The sequence below is a fragment of the Alligator sinensis genome, unplaced genomic scaffold, assembly GCF_000455745.1.
Source record: "Alligator sinensis unplaced genomic scaffold, ASM45574v1 scaffold456_3, whole genome shotgun sequence".
Taxonomy (NCBI): Eukaryota; Metazoa; Chordata; order Crocodylia; family Alligatoridae; genus Alligator; species Alligator sinensis.
The window spans coordinates 1,915,856-1,925,156 of record NW_005842211.1 but is presented as its reverse complement, the minus strand read 5'-3'; the positions used below and the strand labels follow the sequence as shown (position 1 = coordinate 1,925,156).

Below are 9,301 nucleotides of genomic sequence, written 5' to 3'. Positions count from 1 at the left end.
GGCCAGAGCTGGCCCAAACAGGGAACCCATGGGGGGGCTCAGGGAGCAAGGGAGGGTTGGGGGGGCTCATGGAGCCCCCTACGCAGTGTGGGGCAGTGGGGGGGTAGCAGGGATTCCCCCCCCCAGCAGCACCCAGTGAGCACCAGGGCTTTTTTTTTTAACAAGTGCCGGGAGCTGGGGCAGCCATTGCTGGGCTCGGAAAGGGGCAGGGGATGGGCCTGGCAGATTCGGTGATTTGGCAGCAGCCAAATCTCTGAATCAGATTTGGCTGAATCAAATCAGGATAGTGATTCAAATCAACAAATTGAATCACTGTCCCCCGAATTGGCCGAATCTGAAGCGAACACAAGCCTACTTGACAAGCATTTTTAACTTGCTTGTAAATTTGACCATGTTCAGTCTACAACCTTCTCAAGGCTTAGAAGCTGATCTTTTTTGTCCTTTGCTGATGGAATGACATGTAGTTAAGAAACCAAGAATATTAGATTGCGAAAGCAATTAGAGAAAAATATCACAGGTGGCAGAGAAAGACCATAGTTTCTGTGCATAGCATTTTTTTCAAGTCAAATCTGCCCAACCTGTTCCAGCCTTAGTGCTATTCTACAATGAGATCTTCTACTGAAGGACTGTGCACATGTGTATAATCCCACATATTTTTTTAGGCGTGGGTGAGATGTAACACCATTTCAACCCCAGTTACTAAGAATGGGGCCAGGCAGCTAATTCAGTAATGACTGCAGGACATTGCAGAGTGCAGCTTATGGGGAGACCCAACAATCATGTAATGAAGCTTGCAAATGGGATCATAGAAAAACACAGCACTTAGTTCTTAAAGGCAGAACTGCAGAGTTGTAAGCCTGGTAGTAAAGTTCAGGTTGCAAGGGTAAACCACAGCTGCAGAGAGGAAAACCTGGGGATTGAGGATTAGCAGCACCTGGGTTCTGTTGCAAGGGGAGGGAGGTCAGGTGACCAGAAGAATAGTCAGGGGGGTTGCAAACTTGGCTCCTAGGCTGGAAAGGTAATCTGACCCAGGCTATAGTAGTAGGAGTTTATGTAGAGAGTAAATCTCAGTTAGAGTTCAATTGATATGTTTTCATGTTTGTTTGTAATTGAGCTATAAGGCATAGAAGTGGCTGTAGGAGCAGAAGGAGGCTACTGCCGGACCCTATGCAAGCTACTGCCAGGCACAGAGAGATTGTGAAGTGGACCAAGGATCCTGGTGACAGAGAAACAGAGACCTTCTACAGGAAAGTCATCAAATGAGTGAGTACATTCTGATACATGGGCCTACATGTTGTCATGGAAGCAGTGTGTGAGGTTAGTTGGTTTGTCTGGGCAGCCAAACTTGGAAGAAGGCACCGAAGAGCAGTGTCCAACAGAGTAAAATACCTTACCGAAGTCTAAAAATAAAACATACAAGGACATTTGTTGTTTGGCAGCTTTCTTCTGCAAGAGGCATAGGTTAAATATCATGTTAGCAGTGCTGCATGATGAACAAAAACCATGCTGGGATTCGGGGAGTATATCATCTGCAGTAACCTGGAGCCTTTTCAGCAATGGTTTACTAAGGGCCTTGCCAGCAATGGAGAGGAGTGAAATGCCATGATAATTGTCACAGTCATGTCTGTCTCCTTTGTGCTTGTAGATTATTGTAATTTTTGGCATCTTTGAAATCCTGGCGTAAAGCCTTGTTTTCCCAGCAGAAAGTAAATAGGTCTAGCAAAGCTTTGTGATGTGTAGGATGACCATATTTAAGCACTTCAGCTGGGATTTCATCAGCTCCAGCTGCCTTTCCACTTCCCATTTCCATAAGTGTGTTCTTAGTCTCCTCCAAAGTTAGTGGATTTTTGAGTTCGTATCAAACTGATCCTTGCTCAATTGAATAGCTGTCAGTTGACCTCCTAGTTTTGATATAAAAAAGAATTGGTTCACAAGTAGCAGTTCATATAGATTTACATGCAAATACCTGGGTCTACAGGGAGGAAAATCCAGATTCACTCAAACAAATAACCTAGAAAGTTGCTGTTGGAAATGTACTCGTAACATCACAGAGACCACTGATTGTGAGAATTTCAAGCCACTGAAATTTAAAGCCAGTGTTTGTTTGAGTTGATATTATAGAGTCATAAGCATAGGGGACTTTCTCAGTTGAAATGAATCCCAAGGCTTAGGGTGGATATAAATGGTCCAGCCTCTTGGGGATGATACCATCAAGCTTAAAGGTTTGTGCTCCTTGCTGTTTTAAACATGAAGTCTTCACTGAGGACTCAAAGGTGGAAGATGCAAATAAAGCTTCTCTCTCAGACTCTTGAATTACTGTCACTGACTTCACGATTTCAGTTTCAGAGGAAAATATTGTTATATATTTATGAGGCATTGGAAAATCAGCTTGGAAGACAATTTTTCAGTTAATGGAAGTTCTATGCTATTGGTGTAATCCGTGATTGCTGTCCCCAAACCAAAGTATGTATAAAATATTTCTGCCTTTCAAGTCACTCAAAAAAATAAATAGTTAAAAAGGGCGGCATTATATCTATACTTGCAAGACTTAATGCTAGCATTATACCCAGCAAATAAGACCTTAGTGAAATTTGGCAAATTTGATGTTAGTAAAACTAATATTTTTTTGAGTGCCAAACATGAAATTATGTACAAAACAAATTGATGATATCCTGGTCTACAGAAAGCCATGTTGCTGATTAAGAACATAAAAGCTGCAATGGTTAATCAGACCACTGATTCACCCAGCCTAGTAGTCTGTCTTTGACACTAGCAGGAGTGATTGCTTTTGAAGGAGAGCATTGAATAGGGTATACCAAGACACATTTATTACCTGTCATACCCTCCCTTGTATCTACCATCACTAGTTTAGAGATGCATCTGTTCTGTTTAATTATTGGATCTAGTACCCAAGTCTTTTTTTGACCTGACTATATCATCTGCCTCTACAACCTCCTATAGTAATGAATTCCACAAATTAAACAAACACCCACACAGTGCATGGTTGTTTGGTTGGCTTTTTTATAAACCCCTCTCATATTTTAAACCTGCCTGCTCCTGCTAATTTGAATTTAATATGTGTAATATTCCAAGATTTGTTGAATAACAATTCCATAGTATTATATGTAAAAGCAAAGTTTGGATCTGAATGAAGGTATCATGCTCAAGAACAAAACTGCTTTTGGTTTTTGTTTGGATTTTTTGCAAGACTGGTCGAATTTTTTGGATATACTTCTTTAGGCATTTCCCTACCATTTTCAAAAAGAAAATCTGAATTCATAATCCTGAAGCCACAGTACATGGCCTGATAATAGTGAGAAGTACAAAAGACAGCTTTTAGGCTGTGCCCCTGTGTCAGGTGCTGCTGAAAGCTATGCAAGGCTGGCAACACTGGGACAGCTGCACAGGGACCCAGAGAGCTGGCACAGGATCCAGCTCCCCATTCTCCCCATCCAGGCCTGGCATCGCATGTGTTCACATGCTTGTGCCTTCCAACTGGGGCCCCAACTGAAGCCAGGGGGAGACTGGAGACCTTGTGGTGCTCTGGGGTAAGGTGGAGGTGCTGTGCCAGTGTGAGCAGGGTGGGCACTGCAACACCCACATTTATGAGGCCTTGTCAGGCAGGATGCAGGAGCGACAGCATGACTGGTCAGCATGGCAATGCTGCATAAAGTTCAAGGCTTTGTGGGTGCAATGGGTTGCTGTGACCAACCACAATTGTCAATCCAGCAATGCCTGCAAGACCATGTCCTTTATGGTAGCTGACCAATATTTTGGTGCCCTGGGACTCAGGCAGCAACTGTAAGGTTTATTCCAGCATGGGCAGCCTGCCTGAGTCTCTGCCCCGCTCTGGCACGCCCCCGTGACATCCCACTGGGAGGAGAAACCTGCAGGCATGCAGCAGCCCATCCCACCTAGCTCCCTGGCTGCAGCCTCCACCAGCAGCTCGGGGAGCCCTGGCTAATGCTTGCCTTGCCAGCTGTATAGCTCCAGGCCCCACCACAAAGAACGGCCAACCATGACACTTCCAGCTGCCAGCAGTGCCATCTTCTCCCCAGGGAGTGGCCCAGCCAGGCACCTGCATGCCACACCCTATGAGATAAGGACACCAGGTACAGCCACACACCTTTGCCAGCTGGCAGGACCTTGCTGAGATGCCAGCCATGACAGCATGGTAAACCCCACATTTGGTGGAGGGCCCTCTCCAGCCTAGTCCCTTCCCTTGGCCCTGCTCCCTGCCCCTGCCTGCCCTCCCTGCTGGCCTGCCCATAGTCCCCTGGCTCTGGGTTCTCCCCACCACATGCAGAGACACAGTGCAAAATCGAGGGGGCATGGACACCTCACACTTTGAGGAACACATTAATGCTGGTGGCTATGTCCTCCTCTGCAGCAGTGGGCAGGGATGTGTAGTGCTGCCATGGATAACCTTCCAGGAGGTGGCAGAGGTTGCAGGGAAGCCCAGGCTTTCCCCCTATGCCATCAAAACTCAGGGTCCCAAACTAGGAGAGCAGGTGTACCTGGGGCACCATGAGGATCAGCAGCAGCAGACTGTAGTGGGTTGGGCACACCTCAGCCTGCACAAACAGATCATCATGCACTGCCTGGGCCACATGCAGCAAGGGCACACTTGAGGGTGCAGCAGCAGCATGGAAAGGGGAGCTGGCCTTCAGGCCCCTCCACAGAGTACCCCCTGTGGGGAGGGTGGGGGCGTGGCTAGCTCCTTGTCCCACTTGTCTGGGAGCCCTGCATCCCCTGAGCCTGGGCACCATGGGCTGGGTGGCAGCACAACAGAGTGGCTGGCCTGCAGGGGGAGAAAGGGAGCAGGGTCTGGAGTCATGGAAGCAGGTACTACCAGGACCTGGCCTATCCTGCTTTTGGAATAGGGTGCAGGAGGCAACTGCCTGCCTGTGGCCACCACCCAGCAGACTGCCAGTTCCAGGAGAGCGTCTGGGTATGGGGGGCTCATTTGGTGGCCACCTGGGCTTGCCCAGCCCAACTTGCCATGGTCCCTGGGCACCCATGACTGACCCCTGATCTGAGGCTGGGCAGTGCCATAGCCCCTGGTGAAGAGCATCCTATCTCTGAAATGTTTCAAACTGCCACAAAAGGCTTCTTTCTCATGACTCTGCAGGTCCAACATCTGGATGTGAGGGACAGGCCACTGTGGCCAATGGGGATGTGAGCTCAGGGTTGCTGGTGCCCTTTAGATGCACCAGCTGAGCCAGAGGCACACCATAGACTGGACCCTCCTTCTCCAGCTGCTGTGATGGTGGAGGACCAGGAGAACATGGCCTGCCAGGAGAGGTGGTGGGTGGAGGACATTGCCTAGGAGGAGGTGCAAACCCAGGCCAACTCGGAGTTCCAGGGCAAGCTCCTTGCCCTGGAGCATGAGCAGATCCAGGTCCTATGGGAGCAGAACAGCATCCTGGGCTGGGCAGCGCAGGCCATGAATGATGACTGTTGGTTCATGGGTACTGTCCTGGGCCTGGCAGTCTCATTCATGCTCACTGCTGCCCAACCCCCACCTGAGACAGAACAACAAGCAGTGGGGACAGGACCACACACCAGCCCTGCTGGCCATGGACAGCCCCTGGCAGAGGAGGGCTACCTGTGCCAGAGGACCAGCAGCTGCCATCACCCAGGGTGAGCCCTCTGCCTGCTACACATGCTGGGGCATGCATACCCATGGAGAAATAGCCAGAGGCCAAGTACTCACTGCCTGCCTCCAGGCTCTGCCCCCTAAGCACCCCCACTCCATGGCCCCCTATCCACAACACCAAAAAACCCCACTTTGTAAATAGTTTTCACTGGGAAGAGGGTTTTTTTATTTTTGATGGGTGGGGTGGCTGGTGGAGGGGCTCTGTTATCTAGGGAGTCGGGAGGGGCCTGTGTTTTTTAGGGGAGCGAGGAAAGGGCTGTATTGAGGGGGGAGGGCCAAGAGGTCTGGGAGGGTGATATGATGAGAATAAAGACTTGTTGTTTTGATTATGTATCTTCAATGAGAGTGGTGCTTTGGGTGGGCCGGGGGTAGAGTCTCCGTAGGCTGCAGGGCAGGGGGACTAGAGTGGGGAGTGCTGAAGGAGGTGCTCAGCTAGATCCTCCCACACGTGGTGCCCTGGCTCATGCTGGAGGGTGCGAAATTCTCCTGGTGCTTCAGCAGGGGGGTACCACTGTTGATGTCACTGCTGCTGCTGGATGCTGGCAGCTGCAGCCAGACCCTGGAGCTCCCCCTGGTTGCTGCAGGGGCTCATTGTAGGGCTGCAGGGAACTGGGAGCAAATTTTCTCTCTAATCCTGTCATGTGTAGACAACTACCCAAAAACCCTTACTCCAGAGTAACTTATTGCACAGTAAATGTAGGCTGGAGTAAATGAATCTGTAGATGCACGTGTTGTGAGTGCCTTTCTTCTCTTTGTGTATTTCATTTGCGCCTTTTCCAGTTCTTGGTGTGCTCACATTCCATGTGTTTAAATATAAGCATTTCAAATATCATCCAGATTTTTCTTACTATTCTATTCACCTATCTGCGTGAACTTGTGGATGTTTAGTATGGATTTGCAGGCCTCTCATTTGTAGAACAGAACATATAAAAAGTGTAAATCAAAGGGAAAATAAAAATAATTTTGTACTACAAAAGTTTTTTGTTTTTTTTCGAAAACTCTTTTATCTAGAATTCAGATTAATCTTACCCTTTTCTTAAGAAGGCTAGCAAGGTGGCATTTTCTTAAGGGAAGAAGAGTAGACCATAGAATTGCCTCAAAGGAGATGCACACTAGTTTTTTTTGCAGAAGGCTACAAGCAGGATATCACATATTTATAACTGCTTTGCAACTAAAATGTAAAGTATTCCTCTAATCAAATATAATACTGTTAGTTTACCTTTGTAAATGGTTATTGCCAATAAGGTTTTCTGAAATTACTCTATTTCATAGAATAAAATAGCGAGAGCTGAGAGGTTAAATAATGAAAAGTGAATATCTCAAGTCTGAATTTTTCATTTCTTTCTTTGGTTAAGCAATCCACAGAATATACAATTTGCTTTTCTGTTGGACAGTAGTTTTCTTCCTCCCATGCCTTCCCCTGAATTGGCTACCAAGCTTGCCACTTTGAAATTTCATTTGATTAGCAACATTTCTTCCATCATTTATCTTTCTCTAAATAGCCTATGCTAGAATGCATATCACAAAAATTTTCTACAAAGTTGGTTTTATGATTTCTCAGTCTGAGCCACCAGAAAATAATTCAAGTAATCTGTTCCTGCCTCATGTGGCAGGCATTCTTGTATATATAAGAATGTGTATACAAATGATGGGCCTGTATTTAGTTTCTTAACTTAAATTAATAAAGCATCAATTGCTTACATTGCAGTTATCACTAAAGCTTTCACATGAGGAGCTCTGTCCCCATGATCTTACTATGACTGGTAAGATTGTCCTCAGAAGTTTACAGGAGCCCCTCTCTGTTTTACCATTATGTAACTCCATGAAGCAGGTTGGAGTTATGATTTGGCCTTCCATTGACATTGAAAGGGAGCTTGCACCAAGGGATAAAACTACCTTCAATCCACCTGCCATTGTTCTAGTGTCAAAATTATCCATCTGTAATCAGATTTGGTGGCAAAATTATTCCATATATACTACCCAGATGCCCTTGGCACTTTTCCTGTGTTTAGAGGAACAAAAAAGCCACTGCCAGTGGCAAGAGAAAGTATTTTGCTTACTGTTTATTAGTCAAGATGCTTCTTGCCAAAAGTCACCTAAGGAAGAAGCCCTTTCTCTTTTGTTAATACAGGTATCCCTTCACTTTATGCTGTATATGCATTCCTGGAAAATGAAGCATTATGAGAATTTACATAAAGGAAACACACTGTACTATGTAAAAAATAGGGGTAAGTTCCAAGACCTCAACTGTAGTGTTCCCCACAACAGTACTGGCAGGGCATCGCGCTGCTCCTAGGACAGCTGCAGCTCCAGAAGGACAGGCACCAGCTGCCCTGAGTGGTGGCTGCGGGTGCTACTGCCAGGCAGCTTCATGGCTTACAGCTCCCGGGGCACCATGCTGATGGGCCCAGACCAGGCTGGGCTGCAGGGGCTGGTGCTGCAACCTGGCCTGGCACCACCACCTGGCTCAGCCCCTCCAAATAATTTGTTCTTCCTCCGCCTATATCACTTTCACAATGTACCACACGAAGCAGCTGACTGCGAGCTTCCACCACACCAATTGCATGAGTGAATTTACCTCGCATATAACTAATTTTTGGTTTAAAAAGGGTCATGGCATAAGACTGAATTCATACATGCAGAACTCACATAAAGTGAGGGAAACCTGTATAATATGAAATTTAGTGTAAGCATTGTGGAAAATATTTCATAAATTTGAGGTTGTTCAATTTAAGCCTAGTTTGGAATAGCATTGACTCCATAATTGGGGTTAGGAATTTCTGATCCCTGGTTGGTCAGTGCAATCAGCCATGGGGGAACCCTCCCTTGTCGGAGCAATCGGCTGTGGGGGACCCCCTGACTCAGTAGGTGACTGGCCGCTGTGGGGGCAAGTGCCCTCCCCAACTGAGAAGGCACCACTCGTCCATGGTGTAGGGTCAGATATTCAGTGTGGGAGAACACAGAGCACTGGGAAAAGACATGAGTATACTACTATGTCCCAAGGAGAAACTATACTTGAGCAGGATCCATCTTCAAGCTTTTCATTACAAGGAATATATGACACTGTACAATGGTAGTCTTATACTTAGACTTCAGGAAGGCCTTCGATATGATATCCCACACCATACTGGTGAACAAGTTAAGAGGCTGTGACTTGGATGACTACACGGTTCAGTGGGTGGAGAATTGGCTAGAGGGTCACACCCAGAGAGTCGTAGTGGACGGGTCGGTATCAACCTGGAAAGGTGTGGGCAGTGGAGTCCCGCAGGGCTCGGTCCTTGAACCAATACTCTTCAATGTCTTCATCAGCGACTTGGACGAGGGAGTGAAGTGTACTCTGTCCAAGTTTGCGGATGACACAAAGCTATGGGGAGAAGTGGACACACCGGAGGGCAGGGAACAACTACAAGCAGACCTGGACAGGTTGGACATATGGGTGGAAAACAACAGAATGCAATTCAACAAGGAGAAATGCAAAGTGCTGCACCTAGGGAGGAAAAATGTCCAGCATACCTACTGCCTAGGAAATGACCTGCTTGGTGGAACGGAAGTGGAAAGGGATCTTGGAGTACTAGTGGACTCCAAGATGAACATGAGTCGGCAGTGTGACGAAGTCATCAGAAAAGCTAATGGCACTTTAAC

The 9,301-nt window shown here is 47.0% G+C and overlaps 1 long non-coding RNA gene across 1 annotated transcript in view; it reads left to right on the top strand.

Moving 5' to 3' along the window:
• Nucleotides 1-959: 959 nt before the first annotated feature.
• Nucleotides 960-9,301, top strand: part of LOC102372398 — an 88,435-nt gene continuing 80,093 nt past the window's right edge. Inside the window, exons 1-2 of the long non-coding RNA XR_324218.2 lie at nt 960-1,018; nt 1,115-1,263. This is a non-coding gene — a long non-coding RNA (uncharacterized LOC102372398). The remainder of the gene's footprint in view (nt 1,019-1,114; nt 1,264-9,301) is intronic.